Genomic DNA, 17,847 nt, shown 5'->3' with positions numbered 1-17,847 from the left:
TCTTAAATACAGTATTGTAAGGACATCAAATTATTTGAAAAGGAGGTGGAGAAATTTGTTCACTTGAACTTTTAGTGAAACAGACATGATAATTTCAATAATAGCCACTTAAAAGGTAGAAATAGAGGATATAATTTCCAAGATGCTACGAAAAACATGTAATGAGCATGTAATCTGCATAACACAGAAAAGAAAAGAATAGCAGGGAGATGAAAAATAACATGGGAGAAATAAATCCTAATATGTAATATTCCCATATCAATGAAAATGTAAGATTACTTAATACTGAATAATAATGCAAATACAAATAAAAATAGATTATGGGATGCAACCCAAGTGGTATTTAGAAGAATATTTATATTTTTAAAAGCTTTTGTAAAAAAGAGCAATTTATTGCATCTGGACAATTTATTACAATTGAAAAACAAATAGGCTAAAATATTAATGAAATAGCAATCTTATTTAAGTAGTAAGAAAAATACTATACACAAAGAAGGAAACTGTAAGTAAGTTACTGAAGATGGCTGAAATATAAAACAAATACATAGTGGAGATGATCAACAAAGCCAAAGACTGCTCTTTGAGATAAAAAGAGCAACCAGTGTCTGTTAATAGCAATTTCATGATGTCAGTGTCAAATACTCTTTCTGCTAATATTCCTTTGGACACATAAGTGACAAGAACATTTCATGTTCTTCCATTATCATGCTTTATATAAATCACAGTGATTTAGTCCATCACTTCATATATCCTTCCCTCCTACCAAGCCTTCTGGGTCAAAATAGTACAGCAGGATTTTCTGCACACATACAAAAGTTCAAGTATATCCCCTTAAAGGAACAGATCTGAGATGGAATTGAATCTAGAAACCATCCACTTTGGTTGCATCAGGTATAAACCAAACTAGTTTATCAGACATTAGGACATAAGTGGTCTAAATATGATAGTGGCTATTGGGACACTGGATTTTGCATTCTGAAAGAATATAGCAGTTAATGAAATGAGGGACAAGCAGGGAAAAAAGAAAAGACAAGAAAATTTACAGCATTGCCAATAGCTAACACCAAACCGTGGTTGGTTCTGACTCCTGAGATTTTGCCGTGCATAGATATGGCTCCAAGAGATGGAGTAAACTGCTTAAGATGGGAACCAGTAGTTCACAGGATGAGGCTTCGAAATCAAATCTAGCCAACAGTGAGTGGAGACCTCACTTTTCCCCATGAAATACTCTTAGAGGACAGGAACCTGATTTTTTTTTGCTATGTTTTTTGTTTGTTTGTTTTTTGTTTTTTTTTTTTTTGCTATGTTTTGACTTGGTCTCACCCTTATTATTCAAATTTAGAAGCCTTCTCTTTTTAAGATTTCCAAAAAAGAATGCTTGACAAGTTAGACAGGAAGCATGTATCTCATTAGCTTCTAGCAAATGTCAGATTTATTTACACATTCAGAGAGTTAATGATGCATTTCTGGATGTTTTCTTATAAGTAATAATTTTCTACCTAATTTTAGAACACCTTGAAAGTTATTTTGTGACTTGTGAAGATGCAATCTTCTAATAGTTTCAGAAAACAAATACTTTCTGTGAATGTGTGGAAAGTAATATTTGTATATATTTATTTATGAACACACGGAGAATCCTATATAGTATTCAGTCCATTCTATATGCTGTGTACTTTATATACTCTTTACTACATAAGCGATTTATTCTATAATCTATACTATTTATATTATCAATACTCTAAGCTCTAACACTATTGCGTATAATATTTTTATATTATAAAATAATATAAAAATAGAGGAGCTATGCATGATGAGACTTCATAGGACAATATAAACCTGCCTCTTAGAGCCACTAAGTACTAATACCATACTTCTTAATTCTGTCAGAAACCATGTGACAAAAAGACAATGTTATAAGTTAGTTATTGCCACACAATCCATCACTTATCTAGTCTAATTAAAAAAAGAGAGAGAGAGAGAGCAGACATTTTTATCATTACAATTTTAGTTACCCACTCACTTCAAATGATTAGCAATAAAAAAGGAGCAATCAACCCAAATTTTCCCAAGCAGTTTTATTAGGATAAAGATTAAATGCTAGAAAATAGGGATGCCTGGGTGGCTCAGCGGTTTAGCGCCTGCCTTTCGCCCAGGGCGTGATCCTGGGGTCCTGGGATCGAGTCTCACATTGAGCTTCTTGCAGGAAGTCTGCTTCTTCCTCTGCCTGTGTATCTGCCTCTCTCTCTCTGTGTCTCTCATGAATGAATACATAAATAAAATCTTTAATGCTAGAAAATAAGGACAAACAAAAAAAATGCCTTAGGTTAATTGAAGTTTAGCTCATATGCATAGAACAGTTGAACAAAGGAGCCTAGGCAAGTGAGGCTTTGCTTTGTGATTTTTCTCCTATGGATTCCTTTCTTTCCACGTAATACTCTACCATTCTTACAAATGTTGCCTTCCTCAGAAGGGTTGATGATGTACTTCTGTCACAACAACATTTCAGTCCCTAGGCAGGAAAAAGAGAGGAGGAAGAGGGTAAGGTCTTTTCAATACCTCTCATTTCTGTTCATATTTTATTCATGAGATCTTAAATACAGAGGCAAAGATAGCTGTATGAGGATGAAGAAAGTAGCTCACAGCTGTGCAGCCTTGTGTCCAGAAAAGAGGGAATGGATTGGGGGGACACATTGCAGACTGCCAAAGTCCTTCATATGGCCACCAAATATCCGAGTACACACTTCTTCCAATAAATTTAACTCACTCTCTAGCTGAAGGACAAAACTCAAAGTCTTATCCAATGGCTACATTCAGCTCCAAGCCTCTAATACGTGGCTAATGGACATTGTTACCCATTATATCCAGTTGTGGATTCTACTACCTGACACTTGCAAACAAACAAAGGATCTGCCCTCTATACCCATCCTCACTTTCACACCCACATCCGTATACACCCCACCATTTCTGGGAACAGAAACATGAATGCAGATGGAGGCTTAAGTAACATGTATCTAAATCTTTAAAAATTATAAATTAAGCAAATGGATTATTAAATAAAATATCTTTGAGCCACCTATTTGAGAAATTCAGATTTCTCAGTCTCATTTTTCCATCTCTGAAGTGGTAACACAGAGATAAATGCTCCCACCTCCTAACTCTTTTTGCTCTTCCTTTTTTTTTCACATTCCTCTTTTATGGTCAATTGTGTGACACTCAGCCTGCAAGTCCCAAGCACATTCAAAGCTGCCCATTAGCCAATTCTTGGACTTATGCCAAGACCAACCATGGAGTGGGCAACTCTTAGGAAGATTATGTGGGTAAAAAGTGGAAAACCTGGAGGCCAATGTGGGACTGTTTGGACACTGCATTCTGGGTTCCAGGCCTAGAAGTGGAGCGTGGGCTCCAGCTGGTCATCACTGGCATTTGACCTATAGAATTTTCACCTTGATGACAGGAGCAAGGCTGAAGAACAGAGTCAGGCCTGACAATGTGTGGAGCCCAAGGCAGCACTCCCTTGTGCCTGTGTCTCCAAAATTAATAGTGAAAACAATATATTCTGGTGGAACAGGAACAAGCAAATGCTACATTAAAAAAAAAAAAAAAAAAAAAAAAAAAAAAGAGCCCACTGAGAAGATAGAATTAATAGCAAGTCTATCAGTCCACAACAATGCTGAAATCCTGGGCAGAAACAATAAAGGCTGGTTTTGTTGAATATTGTGTAAGTCTGCCAGTTAGATGCATGCTGACCTGTGAGAAAAATCACCTTGTTTTCAGTCTTCCTTGACACTTGATTCTGATTTCCGGAAGGTTCTTTATTGGGTCAATAATCTCCTATGGTCAGATCTGAAGAAAATTTCTATTCTCCTTGCAGATGCTGTTTCACAAGCTACTTCTGCAGCTGCAATTCTAGGAGGTTGAAAACTGTTTTAGAGATAAACAATCAGATTTTTGTAGACCAGACTTGTAATTTCTTATAATTATTCTTTCAAAATTTTATTATTTCAAAATTTATTGTGCTTTTGATCTATTTCCTGCCTCTCAGTACAGTATTTGAGGAACAAATCACAATGTTTGCTTATGAATATTGTTCCAATGCTGACTTAAGATTTTATTTTGTGGGATAAGTTTAGGGAGCCAATTTGTTTGAAAGAGGTACCTTGAAGATCTCTTTATACAATAAGCTGGAATAAAGGCAACACTCATTTTCTTATAATCACTCCAAGTTTAGGTAACTTTTCTTGGCTGAGGAATCATAAAAGTGGCCTTGACAAAATGTTCCAAATAACATTTTTATTTTCCTGTTTTTGAGGAATACAAAATGAGTTAGATTTTCCAACTTTGTAAAGCCTCACATTTCTGGACTTTTGCTCTCTTGTTTTGAAAGTAAGTCAAGTATTGCCTGAGGTGTTTTCTTGATTGTAATTATTTGCATAAAGCAGCAAGAATCAAACAATATACATTCACACGATGACTTGCTACAACCATTTCCCCAGAGGCTGGGCAACAGAGGCTCAATAGCCATGTGTTCTGCTTTACAAGTTATCAGAGACAACAGGTTACCAATGATGATAGCATAACGAGGGTCACAGCTGTTCCAATCTTCATGGGTCTTTATTGCCTAACCATTGATCCAGTGCCACATATTTTAGGATTCTGTTATAGTAACACCCCACTTGGGCTTTTAATGTCTGTTTTATTTTGACTAAAGTCCAAGCAATAGCAAGAAGTCTCCAAATATAATAACATAAATAAAAGAACTGCAATTTCAAGTCTCGCCAGTGACTCGGTGCAACCATATGCCCAGGAAGACTGGGGGAGTGTATTTGATGATAATAACTGGCATAGCACTTTAAAAACTGAAATGCCATTATCACTGCAAAAACGGACTCTACAAAGGTCAATAATGGTCACCTAATGATTAAAATCAATAATATCCTTTTGCCCAAAACCTCTTTCCCTGAATTCATTTCCTACTCTTTCATTTCCCTTTCTTACAACTCTCTGCATTGGACAATAACTCTCATATCTTGAGCATCTGTTCTCTTTTAATTCATCAGAGATTCAACTCTGTAACCCTTCCTGTCTTTTTCACAGTTTTTGCCCTAGCTTTTGCAAGCTCTAGATCTCTTTGGTTGTATATTTTTCTTATTCTATGTTGCCTGGTCAATCTCTAATATTATCACTACTTCCCAGATTTCTCTTTAAATCTCCACTTCGTGATGTGATGAGCACCTGGTGTTATATTATCTGTTGGCAAATAGAAATTAGATTTAAAAAATAATAAATCTCCATCCCTATTTTAGATTGAATGAAAGATATCTCTACATAAGATTTCCACTTCCCTAGTTTAATTTCTCAGTTTTCCTCCAAAGTCAATTAAAGAACACTGTCTACTCTTCCTAGTCCAGACTGTGTGCCATTCCTCATGGTATCTCCTTCTTCATTTTGCCTAAAATTTTTGTTTTGCTATTTATTTTTGTCAACATTGACACATTATGCCATGTTTATGTCAAATGTTCAAAATAAAATGTCCATAGAAACTCAGTGTCATGTGAAGATTCCATTCTTTAAGCTTCCATACAACTCTACATGTTCTTTTGGGATTCAGACATTGACCAAATTTATTGTCCCTACTCTACTCTTCAAAGAACATCCTCCCATAAAGTGTACTGTGGAATACTAGGATTTGTCTGGCATTATTCCATGCACCTGCTATTTTGCAAATCATGCTCCTCTTCCTGTTTCTGTCTCTATGATGAGTATGATGAGCAAGTCTGTTCAGAGCCAATGCTTTCCGAGCCCTCTCAAAGTGATACAAGCATCACTGAGAAGACATCAGTGGAGACTTTGAGGTGGTCAGTTCACTTTCCTTTATGTCCCTGCAATCCTAGTGTGCACAATAGTAATGTACAAATTTGTCATCTGTACAAATTTTGCAGTGGTTGCATAATTCAGGAAAATTAAATTGAAAGAGAAAAAATTAGAATTGTTCTAAGTTGCTTTGATAGGTCATAAAAATGCACACAGACTACAGCATTAAATATGATTGCTTATGTTGTCAAGCCCCACTTTCAAGACTTGCTTTCTTTCCCTTACATCCCATTTCTATATCCAATTTTTTATTCTCTCTTAGGTGATGAGTCATCATCAATTCAATTTTGTCTATTCATTAGCTTTTTTGCTTAATTCAGTGACTACAATTTTGTTTACAGATTTTTTTCACATTACAGAATTTTAGTATTTCTTCTCTTTTTGTGTGATCTTTCTTCTCAGTTTCTAGCCCATTTTTTCACTTTAATCATGCTTAATTTAAAATCCTTTTCGGATTCCCTATTATGTCTAGCTCTTTGTGAATTATTTATTGTGTATCATTGTTTTCTGTTGTATCTGAGAGCCCTGGAATGAAGAATCTTCTTACAAAAGATTTTATTTATACTTTGTAATCCATATGGTCTGTCTAAATTCTGACCACATTTCAAAATTAATTTTTGATCTAGAGTTTGTACAATTCATTTCTGATTTATAAGCATTCAGATTACTTCGTATCTGAGACACTGTCGTAAAATTTATTCTCCTTTCAGAGATAAACCAGCCTTTCCTCAATGCTCATCTAATGCAAGATGCTCAGTGTGATCCCCCTGTGAGATGTGCTGAATGTGACGGTCTATGGCATGGCCAGTTTTCTTACTGGAACTTACGTGCAGATAACCTTTTGATACCCACTGAAATGTTTAGCCTTAATTTCCACTCAGAGTTCCTTTTCATCCTTTTTCTATTTGTAACTTGGAATTAATTTCCTTCTTCTTTTGATTAATTACATATTCTTAGAACATTAACTAAACTTTTTATATTTTTTAATGCAACTCTTCCCTTTACTCCAGTCCACCATGTCGACAAGAATCCCCTCCTTCCCAACTGAGTGCATTGTTTTTTCAAACATACAGCTATTAATCTTGATTTTTTAAGAAGAAATGTAACCCTTACCCACATAGCTTTATTTCAACCCAGGCTCTAAGCCTTTGTCTTCATTAGTACATTTCATCAGATCTGAAATACACACTGGAGAATAATGCATTATGAGATCTAATAGTCCTAGGTTGGACTTGGCACTTCAAGATGCACAGAACATTTTAGGAGTGCAATCTAGGTCCCATCTCTTTAAAGATTTCTCTGCCCGCATGGTAGCTCAAGTGCTTCCTGACATTTTTCGAGATTAGATAACAATTAGATCCAACAACTATATACACAAACATTAGAGCACAAATAGTCTCAGATGCACTGACATATAAAATCACAATGAGAGAAATATTTTCCTATCTCTCCAAAGTTCCTACTATGGGGATATGATGTAAATTTTTCATTGGAAAAATGTCAAAGTTCTCCTTTTTGTTTATTGATGTTTTCATGCATCTCACTTGGCAAAGTTGTCCTAAATTTCAGTTTTGTTATTTTTTAACCCATCAATAGCTTACAATAAGTTGGGATTTTCAAATTAACTGCTTCTGTCACTCGGGGTGAAACCAAAATTTGAGATCAGCACTATTTTTTTATGAAAATATTTAGGTATTCTAATAAAAGCAGATATTATGGGTCAGTGGGTTGCAGGAGAGAAATCAACATTTTTGTTAACTCTGATCTGGCATGTAAATTTGGGTACTTTGTCTTAGCCAAGCTACTATATTGTAGATTTTTAAATATAAAAGCAGGTTTTCTGACATTATGTCTTGTGGATGTTAGTTAAAACATTTAAAAATCTGTTAATTAAATTTTAATTATAGTGATGTTATTTTAGAGCCACATGAATGCCACGGGATTGAGAATTCAAGCCCACAAAGTGTCACTTGGTATGAAAAGTTCAGAGACTTTCATTAGGAAACTAGACATATTAATGTCTGTTCATCTATAAGTTACATAGTTGATCTAAGAATAATTACCTTTCCTCACCAAAGTCTTAAAAATCAGTAGTGCATGATTTTATATTTTTCAATCTTTCTTTGCCAAGGGATAAAATAAATAATTACATAAAAAGAAAAAAAAAGTGTTTATTTGTTGGACGTTCTTGTTGGATGTTCTTTTTAAGAACCTATGGGTAGTGTTGAAGAAAAAGTATTCTGTTGGCTAAAAAAACAAAACAACAACAACAAAAAACCCCACACTCTTGAAATTTTTTATGCCTTGCATTAGTTTTGGTATAAATCCGTGAAAATCAATCATATAGAGAGAAAAATCATCATTTTTTTCTGCAACAAGAATATAATACTTAAGTAGAATAGATAGCTAATAGGCAGAGAAACTGTATAGACATTTTTCCAAAGAAGACATACAAATGGCAGACAGATTCAGTGGGTAGTGGTTGGAGGAAATGGGTGAAGGTGTTCAAAAGGTAAAAAATTGCAGTTATTGGGGCAGCACCGGTGGCCCAGCAATTTGGCGGCCTTCCACCCGTGGTGTGATCCTGGAGACCCAGGATTGAGTCCCACGTTGTTGGGCTCCCTGCATGGAGCCTGCTTCTCTCTCTGCCTGTGTATCTGCCTCTCTCTCTCTGTCTGTCATGAATAAATAAATAAAATATTAAAAAAAAACACAAAAACGCAGTTATAAAAGAAGTGCTGGTTAAATAGTGTACAGTATGGTGACTACAATAATATTGCATTTATATTTAGAAGTTGCAAAAGATTCGATTTTAAAACTTCTCATAAGAAGAAAAATAACTATGTAAAGTGATAGATGTTAATTACACTTGTTAGTGGTAATCACTATATGCATATGCCAGATCATTATGTTCATATACTTGGACTAATACGATATTATATGTCAGTTATATTTCAAAAAGGAGGGAAAAGCATAAATACTTAACATTAGTAATTCTCTGAGGTCTCATATTGGTAATATGGAGTTCAATTGATTAAGATAGTATATGCCAAATATTTCCATCATAAAATTTAAGCTTTTGTTCCTTTTGTCATTACTAGTCTATAATGTAATAATTTCCAACTCTTTGAATATCTCAACATTTGTAATCTAGTGATTTCTCATTAGCTTATGGTTTTTGCCTGAGTCATTTATTACAATGATGATTATTAAATAGTGATTTTTCTATTATTTCTTCTAAATTTTTAATCCGCATTCTTAAATAAGCCATTGTCCCTCTGTTAATATTTTTTATATTAAAGTCATTATTTTGCTAAGTGATTAAGTGTACTTTAACATAACTACAACATGGTCTTTCATATAAAAGGAGTTTTGATTTGTTCACAAACCTCTTATGCCCTGATAATGTGCTTAGTCCATCATTTTACCATGTTCCTCCCACATGACACTTTATATCAAAAATATCTAGCAGCTGTTTGAATATTTATAAATCACAAAGTTTAACATTTATGGAAATTCCATGAAGTTTTACATAAGTGCATTAACAAGCACGTACACTTTTTAAAACAATAATTTAAAAGAATATTGAAATAGAAATTAGTGAAATTTCCTGTAATGGAGTGAAGCAAATCCTTCAGCTATATTGAAATTGAAAAGTAACATCAAATATAACTTATTGAACACAAACAATTAGTATCTGACATAAAGGCATACCTCAGAGATATTGTGGGTTCATTTCCAGATCATTCCAAATAAAGCAAATATTGCAATAAAGCAAGGCAAATGAATTTTTTTTTGGTTTCTCAGTGCTTAAAAAGCTATGTTTATTTACACTATACATTAGTATGAAATGTGCAAAAGCATTATGTCTAAAAAGAATGTACATATCTTAATTAAAAAATAATTTATTGCTAAAAAATGCTAACCATTATCCAAACTTCCATCCAGTCCTAATCATTGATCACAGATCATCATAACAAATATACTAATAATGAAAACATTTGAAACATTATGAGAATTACCAAAATGTGACACAATGACTGAGGTAAGCAAATGCTGTTGGAAACCTGGCACTGATAAACTTGCTTGATAGGAGTTGCCACAAACCTTCAACTTGTAAAACATGCAGTATCTGTGAAGTGCTATAAAATGAGGTGTGACTGTATAGATGAAAGAAAAGAAGCATACATGTTGAGGAAGTAATAGCCTTTGGGAATTAGACTCATTTTTTCTTGGGCTCAACTGAATGCAACAAAAGATGTTTAGCTATTTCCCTACGCATTCCCATTCCAATTAATCTTCAAACTGTGTACATATTCCTTCTCTCACAATATGCACTACACTACATTTATGGAGAGGCTATCCTAGAAACATTTAAGCTCTTCCAGGAACATTGCACGTTCAATAAATGCTATGCAGCCGACCAGCCTGCCTTGTGAATGATCTTTGTGTACTCTGACCACTTCTACTTTATCACCAGAGACATCACAATGTGCTAGCATAGATCACTTGGAATTTGAGTTGAGGATTACTACAGGCCTTTACAACACTTTTAAAGTTACATCAATAAAAAATAATGTTCAAGACAGGTTTTAATGAATACCCTTTCATCAAGTGAAGGAACCTTCGACTTATGATTTGCTAAGTGCTTGGTTTCTCTTTTTATTTTTATTCATGAAAGGGTGCTGAATTTTTGTCAAATATTTAAATGCAACAGCTGAGATTACTCTATTATTTGGTAAAACATATAAACACACCGTTCCACTTTCTGATACTAAGCTATTTTCTGTTGTTGGAACAAAGCAAATTTAAATATATATTTTATGTACATACATTGCAGGTTTCAATTTGGTAAGAGTATATTCATGTTTTCAGCATCAATGTTCATAAATGAGTCTACTCTGCAAGTTTATTTTCTTGTACTATTTTTGTCCAGTTTTATAATTGAGGTTATACAGGTCTAATAAAGTGTGCTGGCGAGTCTTTCCTTTTTTTCTATTCTCTAAACAGCTTTTGTAAGATGAGGATTGTTTGCTTCTTTAAAGCTTTGTTAAAACATCTCCAAAATTATTGGCCATCACTTTTTTTTCCCTAAAACTTTTGTAGGAAGGATTTCCTTTTTGGCCACTGATTCATATTTTACATTAATCGTTACATATTTCATTTATATAAATTGAGAATATATTTTCTAAAATATTCACATAGGTCCATTTCAAATACATTGTCATTAGTGTTTTCATTGTCATAAACATTTTAAGCAGCTCCTACTAATCTAATTATTCTATTTTCTAAAGCTAATTTTCCTTCTTTGTGCTTTTTAAATTTTTTTTTCCTAACTTGCATTAATAGAAAATAGATAGTATTTTCACTCTTCTAAAGAATCAACAGTTTGGTACCCCACCCCACAGAATATAACATTTCTATTTCATTAATATCTGCTTCTTATTTTCTTTCTCCTACTTATCTTTGACTCTATACATTTTTCCAATTTTTTTGAGTTGATAATAACACAATAGTACCAACAATAATAACATAGTACATTTCATGAATATTTGAACACCCACCAAATGCAGAACTTGTTTGAGATATGGGGACACAATGTTTTTGAGAGGAGAAATGAACACTAAAATATTGAACATATGAGTGCTATTTTAGTTAGTGCTGTAGTAGTTATAAATCAATGCTGTAACAGAAAAAATAATTTGTGGAGATGAAGAGAATGCATGAGACACTTTGTTTAGTTAAGAAGGTCAAGAAGTTCTCTGGAAAGATATGGTAGGTTGGTATGGTTGCTGGAAAGGATGGAGGGAAGGGACAGGTCCTGCAGGCACTGGGCACAGAAGAGCCACATGAGCCAGAAGACCATCACAAGAGATTCAAGTCTGCAACAGAGTTAAAGTAGGGGAAAGTGGCTAAAAAATATTAAAAAAAAAAAAAAAGGAGAAATGGGCAGAAGCCAGACTCCATTGGACAAGGGAGGGAGTTTAGATTTTGTAATAAAGCAGTACAGCCATTGAAATGTTTAAGCAAGGAAGGAGAAACCATAGGAGTAGGAGTACAAAGAGGAGACTGGTGCCACTATTTAGATGAGACAAACAGTGGTTTGAACTAATATGATATCATCAGGGAATAGGCTAGATGGGCTGATTTGAGTAATATTTTGAAAATATCATTGATAAGAGAGTACTCATATTATTACAAAGAAGAACGTGGCGGTATGCAGTATATTAAAATTTTGTATCATCCTTCACTTTCAATATTCCTTCAGATATTGCTTTCTTGGGCAGCCCGGGTGGCTCAAGGGTTAACGCCGCCTTCAGCCCTGGGTGTGATCCTGGAGACCCAGGATGGAGTCCCGTGTCGGGCACCCTGCATGGAGCCTGCTTCTCCCTTTGCCTGTACCTCTGCCTCTCTCTCTCTCTCTCTCTCTGAAAAAATAAATAAAATCTTTAAAAAAGATATTGCTTTCTTGCCCCTGGATAGTAGATTTAGATGCAAAATCATTCTTGGTTACTTTTATGTATTATAAAAGCCACTTTCAAAAAAAAAAGAAAAGAAAAGAAAGAGAAGAAAGAAAGAAAGAAAGAAAGAAAGAAAGAAAGAAAGAAAGAGAAGAAAGAAAGAAAGAGAAGAAAGAAAGAAAGAAAGAAAGAAAGAAAGAAAGAAAGAAAGAAAGAAAGAAAGAAAGAGAAAACCCATTTTCAAACATTGAAAAAGCCTAGCTAAGATTAGTGTCAAAATTATGATCTATTATCCAATATAAGCATGCCCCCTTCTTTGGTTTGGGTCTGGCCTGAGAGTTAATTATCAGGGCATCAGTGAAATAGAGCATTGTCACTTCCTGTCACTGCTTTTCCTCACCTGATTGTGCTGCCAGCTTCCCTGATGGAGAATGGGGAAGGAGAGGAGACAGCGGAGTGGGGAAGTTGGACTGGTATTTTTGTAATCCACCATTGGTGTCTTCTGCATGGCAAATATACTCAAATTTCTATTTTTATTCTTTCATGGAGTACATTGTGACTTATCTGAAGCAACCTTCCTCTGACCTGGAGACCTCTCACACTACCATTTCCTTGCAAAGATGTTATCCTTTCAAGTCAACCACTGAAGACACAGATTTTGTTTCTTCTATAGAGCACAGAAATGTAGCATAGCCTCCCACCTGCAACAGGTCCCTCTGCTCTGCCCCACAGGTAAATCTAGCCAAACCAGTCTAATACTTTGAAACTTTTCCAGACAAAAGAAGATATGAATGTGTCTTTGCCTTGATTGAATTCTCCAGAGGGACAGACCATATGCTCACAAAACCCCTCTCAGCACTTCTCTTCTATAGCAACCTAGACAAGCCAAAAATTTTTGACTAAGAAAGCATCTGGCTAGAGCAGAAATGGCAGAGTTGCATCCTTGGAGACTGCCACCCCTTCTGACCCCATCAAATCTCTTGAAACTCCCTGATTTAGTATTGAAATAAGGAAAACTCTCCACCTGCACAGAAAGGAAACATAGGTAAAAAGCCAAAGGCTGAAAATCGTTTTCAAGTCCAAGACATTCTCCTCTCTCAATCTGCTGGGTCTTTAGTCTTGTCCACATATACTTAGAGGTGTGTGAGGATGTAAAGATGGCAGGCCTGGTTTTAGAACACCTTTTAGCAAACACTAAATATGTATTTTGTCTACATCTTTGTGCTTTTCTTAAAAACAACAACAACAACAATTTTCATCCTTTAGCATTTACCTTCTCAGTTTGGAGAACCAATAAAATTATCACAAATAGCAGAAAAGATATGTAGTACTGTCACTTAATCCTCAAATTAACTATATAATTTCGTTTTATTTTTCCTACTTTTCAGAAGGAGAAATTGACACAGGAAATGTGAATTACTTATGCATATTTATTTATATACATATCATGTAGTAAACAAGGATCAAAACAGACTCTTCAGCTTTTCTGCCAAGAAGATAATAACTTAGGATTCTAAAATCTTGGATTGAAATATTAACATCATATCTCTGAAATATGAAGACCTATATTAAAGATATGTATAAAGATATATATATATAGTTGTTGTTTCCTTAAAAATCATGTGGTCTCAAAGTGAGTTCTTGTTTTAATATATAAGTTATTCACACAAATGAAAAAAATTGAAACTTTTTTTTTAAAGATTTTATTTATTTATTTATTCATGAGAGACACACAGAGAGAGGCAGAGACACAGGCAGAGGGAGAAGCAGGCTCCATTCAGGGGGTCTGATGCGGGACTTGACCCAAGGACTCCAGGATCACGCCCTGGGCTGAAGGCAGGCGCCAAAATGCTGAGCCACCCAGGGATCCCAAAACAAATTTTTAATTTATATATTGAATCTGGTCTTCTTTGAGGATGTGCAACTCTTCCTGACTTTAGAGATGTCCTTTTCCATACTCTTACATATGCTTTCCTCTAAATATAAGAGAAGAAATATTTCCTGAGGCTGTGATAAATGCATTTAATGATAACCAACTATAATCTCATTTTATATTATCTTCAGAAATGAGAAATTATAATTTAATAATTGTCTGATTAAATATTTTGGAATTATTCTCCAAAGAAAATAAAGCATAATGAAATAATCTGTTATAAAGTTATCTGTAGTCAAGGTATGTAGTATTGCTTTGCTTTTTTTTTTTTTTTTTTTTTTTGAAGAGGGGTTGACATTTAATTCTGAAAGGCTGTATGATGGCCAATCTAAGGGAAAAAAGAGAAAAAAAAAAGTAAATCCAGGCATTATACATTCTTTGTTCACAAGAACTCAATGTTCTGATCTGAAATACTCACCACCCACTCTCACATGTCACCAAGAAGAAAACGTCTGCTGCACTGCTAGCAAAATACTTGTTCTGCTAACCAACAATCATTTTTTTCAGAAGCCCTAGACAAAGAATAATATAATTTATACCCTATTTGAGCACATGTATTTTATTTTCATTCAATCACTACCTTATTTAAAAACATGAATTTGGGGGCACTTCAAGGTATTATGCTTTGTATTTCCCCAATGATGCACTAAAAGCTGGTAGCTTAATATTTCATATTGAGAATATTTCCTTCTCTCAAAAAAGGATTTAAATATCCTCATATATCCAAAATCAGAGGGAGGTGTGTGACAGGAACCAGCCAGGACTTACTGTCAGAAGGTCTCTGTAAGATTTCCAGCCCTGCCACTTAACCACCATAGATACTTCACAAACAGAAAATCTTTTAGAGCTGTAATATCTTCATTTGGAAAATGGAGACAGCAATAGTTATCTCTTGGGTTTACTCTGAGTACAAAAAGATAACACTTTTACAATTGCTTTGCAAACTACAATGAATTTGGCATTATTAAAATTTTTCAAAAAAGTAAATCACACAATTTTCAATGTTTTGTTAACTATTTCTGGATACTGAAGTACCATTCTGTGTCCTAAATCAACAATGTACTAAATGGTACTTTAGCGGTCTATTTCCAGGGAATAACTCTCACATGGGTATTATCCAGTTGCATATAATGAAATGTGATATATAATCGAGCATTACACATCTAACTTATCATCTGGGAAATTGGAATTGTCAGTCCCTGAGAAAATAGTTAAGACCCATGCTTCCACAGAAATATATTGAAATTCATTTCTTGAGTAAAGATACATGTGGGAGAGGCAAAAGATAAAATTGCTTTATCCCTTTTTTTTTTTATGTTCAGGAATGAAATCTAATTCCTGGAAGAATATAGTGTAATGTGTAAGGAACAACACAACTGTTGATGCTTGAAAATGTTATTTCAGCAGCAATTAGAAAATAAGAGAACATTCTGAAAAAATGCTCTGAAAAGTAAGTGTTCTAAGAACGACAACAAAAGAGGGTCTATTTGAAAGTATGATATTTTATGAATTACTAATTAAAAGGACTCTCAGCCATATTAGGTTTTAGTACTTTGTAGAGTTCCAGCCAAAAGTGGGTTCTCTGAGTAACCAAACATGTGTATATATTTTTTAATAACTCTCAAAATTAATAGGCTGTCTCCTAGAACCATGGACAGCACAAGAGAGACGTAGTCATGGAGCATTTCTCTTTAGTTCTATTGCAAGTGAATTAGGCATGGCTACAAAGGATTGGATTGAGTTGCCTCTTGGTCTTCAGTGATTTGCTGTAATTTAACAGTACAAAACATAAATAAATTTATCTATGACATAAATAAATTTATTTTGTGTCACAAGAGGAATTTTTTTGACAACTAAATTAATTAAGCAAAGAAGCAGTTTTCAAATTCTTGATGTTTTAAACATAGCCTAGAGGATCCCTGGGTGGCTAAGTGGTTTGGCGCCTGCCTTTGGCCCAGGGCGCAATCCTGGAGTCCCGGAATCGAGTCCCACGTCAGGCTCCCGGCATGGAGCCTGCTTCTCCCTCCTCCTGTGTCTCTCTCTATCTCTCTCTCTCTGTCTCTCTCTCTCTCTCTTTCTCTCTATGTCTATCATAAATAAATAAATAAATAAATCTAGAAAAAATCTAAAAAAAAAAAAACATAGCCTATAGTTCAATTTAATCAAACTATTTGTTTCCTATGCTTATTAGTTTGTTTTTAATGTATATTTTGTGTTTCAAACCCAGTAATTTCCACTCAGATCATTCATCAGGTTTTCCAGGAAAACAAAATGCATTCACTCTTGGTATTGTACATTCTATGGGTTTGGATAAATGTATAATGACATGTATCTGCCATTAGAATAAAATATACAGCATTTTCACTGCCCTAAAAATCCTCTGTTCTGTCTATACATACTTTCCTTCCCTAACCCCTAGCAACCACTCTTCTTTTTACTGTCTCCATAGTTTTGCCTTTCCCAGAACTTCATGTTACTGGAATCATAATGTATATGCCCTTTCCAAATTGGCTTCTTTCATTTAGCAATATGCATTTAAGCTTCCTCCAAGTGTTTGCATGGCTTGATAGAACATTGCTTTTTAGCACTAAATAATATTCCGTTGTCCAAATTGCCACAGTTCATTGATCCATTTCCCTCTGAAGGACATTTTGCTTGCTTCAGAGTTTTGGTAACTATGAATAAAAGCTGCTACAAATATCCGTGTGCGGGTTATCATCTGAACATCGATTTTCAACTACTTTGAGTAAATATAAAGTAGGCTTAATGGTACGTTAGGATCTTTTTAATTTTGTAAGAACAGTCTGCTCTTCAGAATTCTATTTCTCTGTGTTTTCAAGCTCTTTTTTTTTCAACTTTTCTTACATTTCTTTTTAAATAAATAAAATAATGATTTGTAGTGATAATTTTCTTGGCCAAATAAAGCTGATATAAAGATATGGATAACAGTTTAAAAAGTCTCCCAGATAGTCTTTAGGCTAATCTTATAAGTTTGAGATCTCTGAAACATTAAGTTCTCAAGTTTATAAATTCTCATTCAAGATCTTAGGAAGAATGAGTTTTTTTCTCTTTCTTTAGTTTTATTAAGTGTCTCACTATAAATGCCTGAGTTGGTTTTCCAAATATTAAAAAAAAAAATAACTTGTCCTGAATCCTTCACTACAAGCAGAAGAAGTTACAGTTATATTACCTGTTTGATCTTAGTTTCTAATTATTTATGATCATGCCCATGCCAAAGGCCTACTTATGGATTTTCTTTCCTATATTCATATGACTAAATAACTCACTGCCGCTAACAACATAGTAAGACAGCCTAGGGTATAATATAGTCTTATCACCTGTCAGCTAACATGGTCTTGAGCAAAAAAAAAAAAAAAAAAATAGTACCTACTTCAAAAGATTTTTTTAAGAAGTAATTAAATTAATACTTGCCTAGATTGCTTAGGACAGTAGTTATAACACTTAAAAGACCTAAAGAAAGATTAGCTAGTATCATTTTGCCTTTTGTCAGTTATTATTATTGCCTTTCTTAGTAATAGAAAAAACTTAAATACACTTTGGAGCTTGTACTTGGTATGGGTT

The 17,847-nt window shown here is 34.2% G+C and overlaps 1 protein-coding gene and 1 long non-coding RNA gene across 6 annotated transcripts in view; both read right to left on the bottom strand.

The window, feature by feature from the left end:
• Positions 1 to 1,942: 1,942 nt before the first annotated feature.
• LOC144287467 (uncharacterized) lies at positions 1,943 to 4,027 on the bottom strand. Its single transcript, XR_013355258.1, has 2 exons — positions 3,748 to 4,027; positions 1,943 to 2,509 (listed from the first exon to the last, which is right to left on the bottom strand). It is a non-coding gene; the product is annotated as an uncharacterized LOC144287467 (long non-coding RNA).
• A 10,030-nt stretch (positions 4,028 to 14,057) lies between these two features.
• The window catches only part of LOC144287846 (uncharacterized), a 122,026-nt gene continuing 118,236 nt past the window's right edge, over positions 14,058 to 17,847 (bottom strand). For all 5 annotated transcript variants that reach the window (XR_013355627.1, XM_077855228.1, XM_077855230.1 and 2 more), the window contains 2 exons: positions 14,684 to 14,777; positions 14,058 to 14,308 (listed from right to left, as the gene is read on the bottom strand). The gene's annotated coding sequence lies outside the window, so the exon portion shown is untranslated. The remainder of the gene's footprint in view (positions 14,309 to 14,683; positions 14,778 to 17,847) is intronic.

Source organism: Canis aureus, chromosome 17 (assembly GCF_053574225.1).
Source record: "Canis aureus isolate CA01 chromosome 17, VMU_Caureus_v.1.0, whole genome shotgun sequence".
Taxonomy (NCBI): domain Eukaryota; kingdom Metazoa; phylum Chordata; class Mammalia; order Carnivora; family Canidae; genus Canis; species Canis aureus.
Note: the sequence above shows the minus strand (reverse complement) of the source record. Positions and strands in the feature narration are given on the sequence as shown.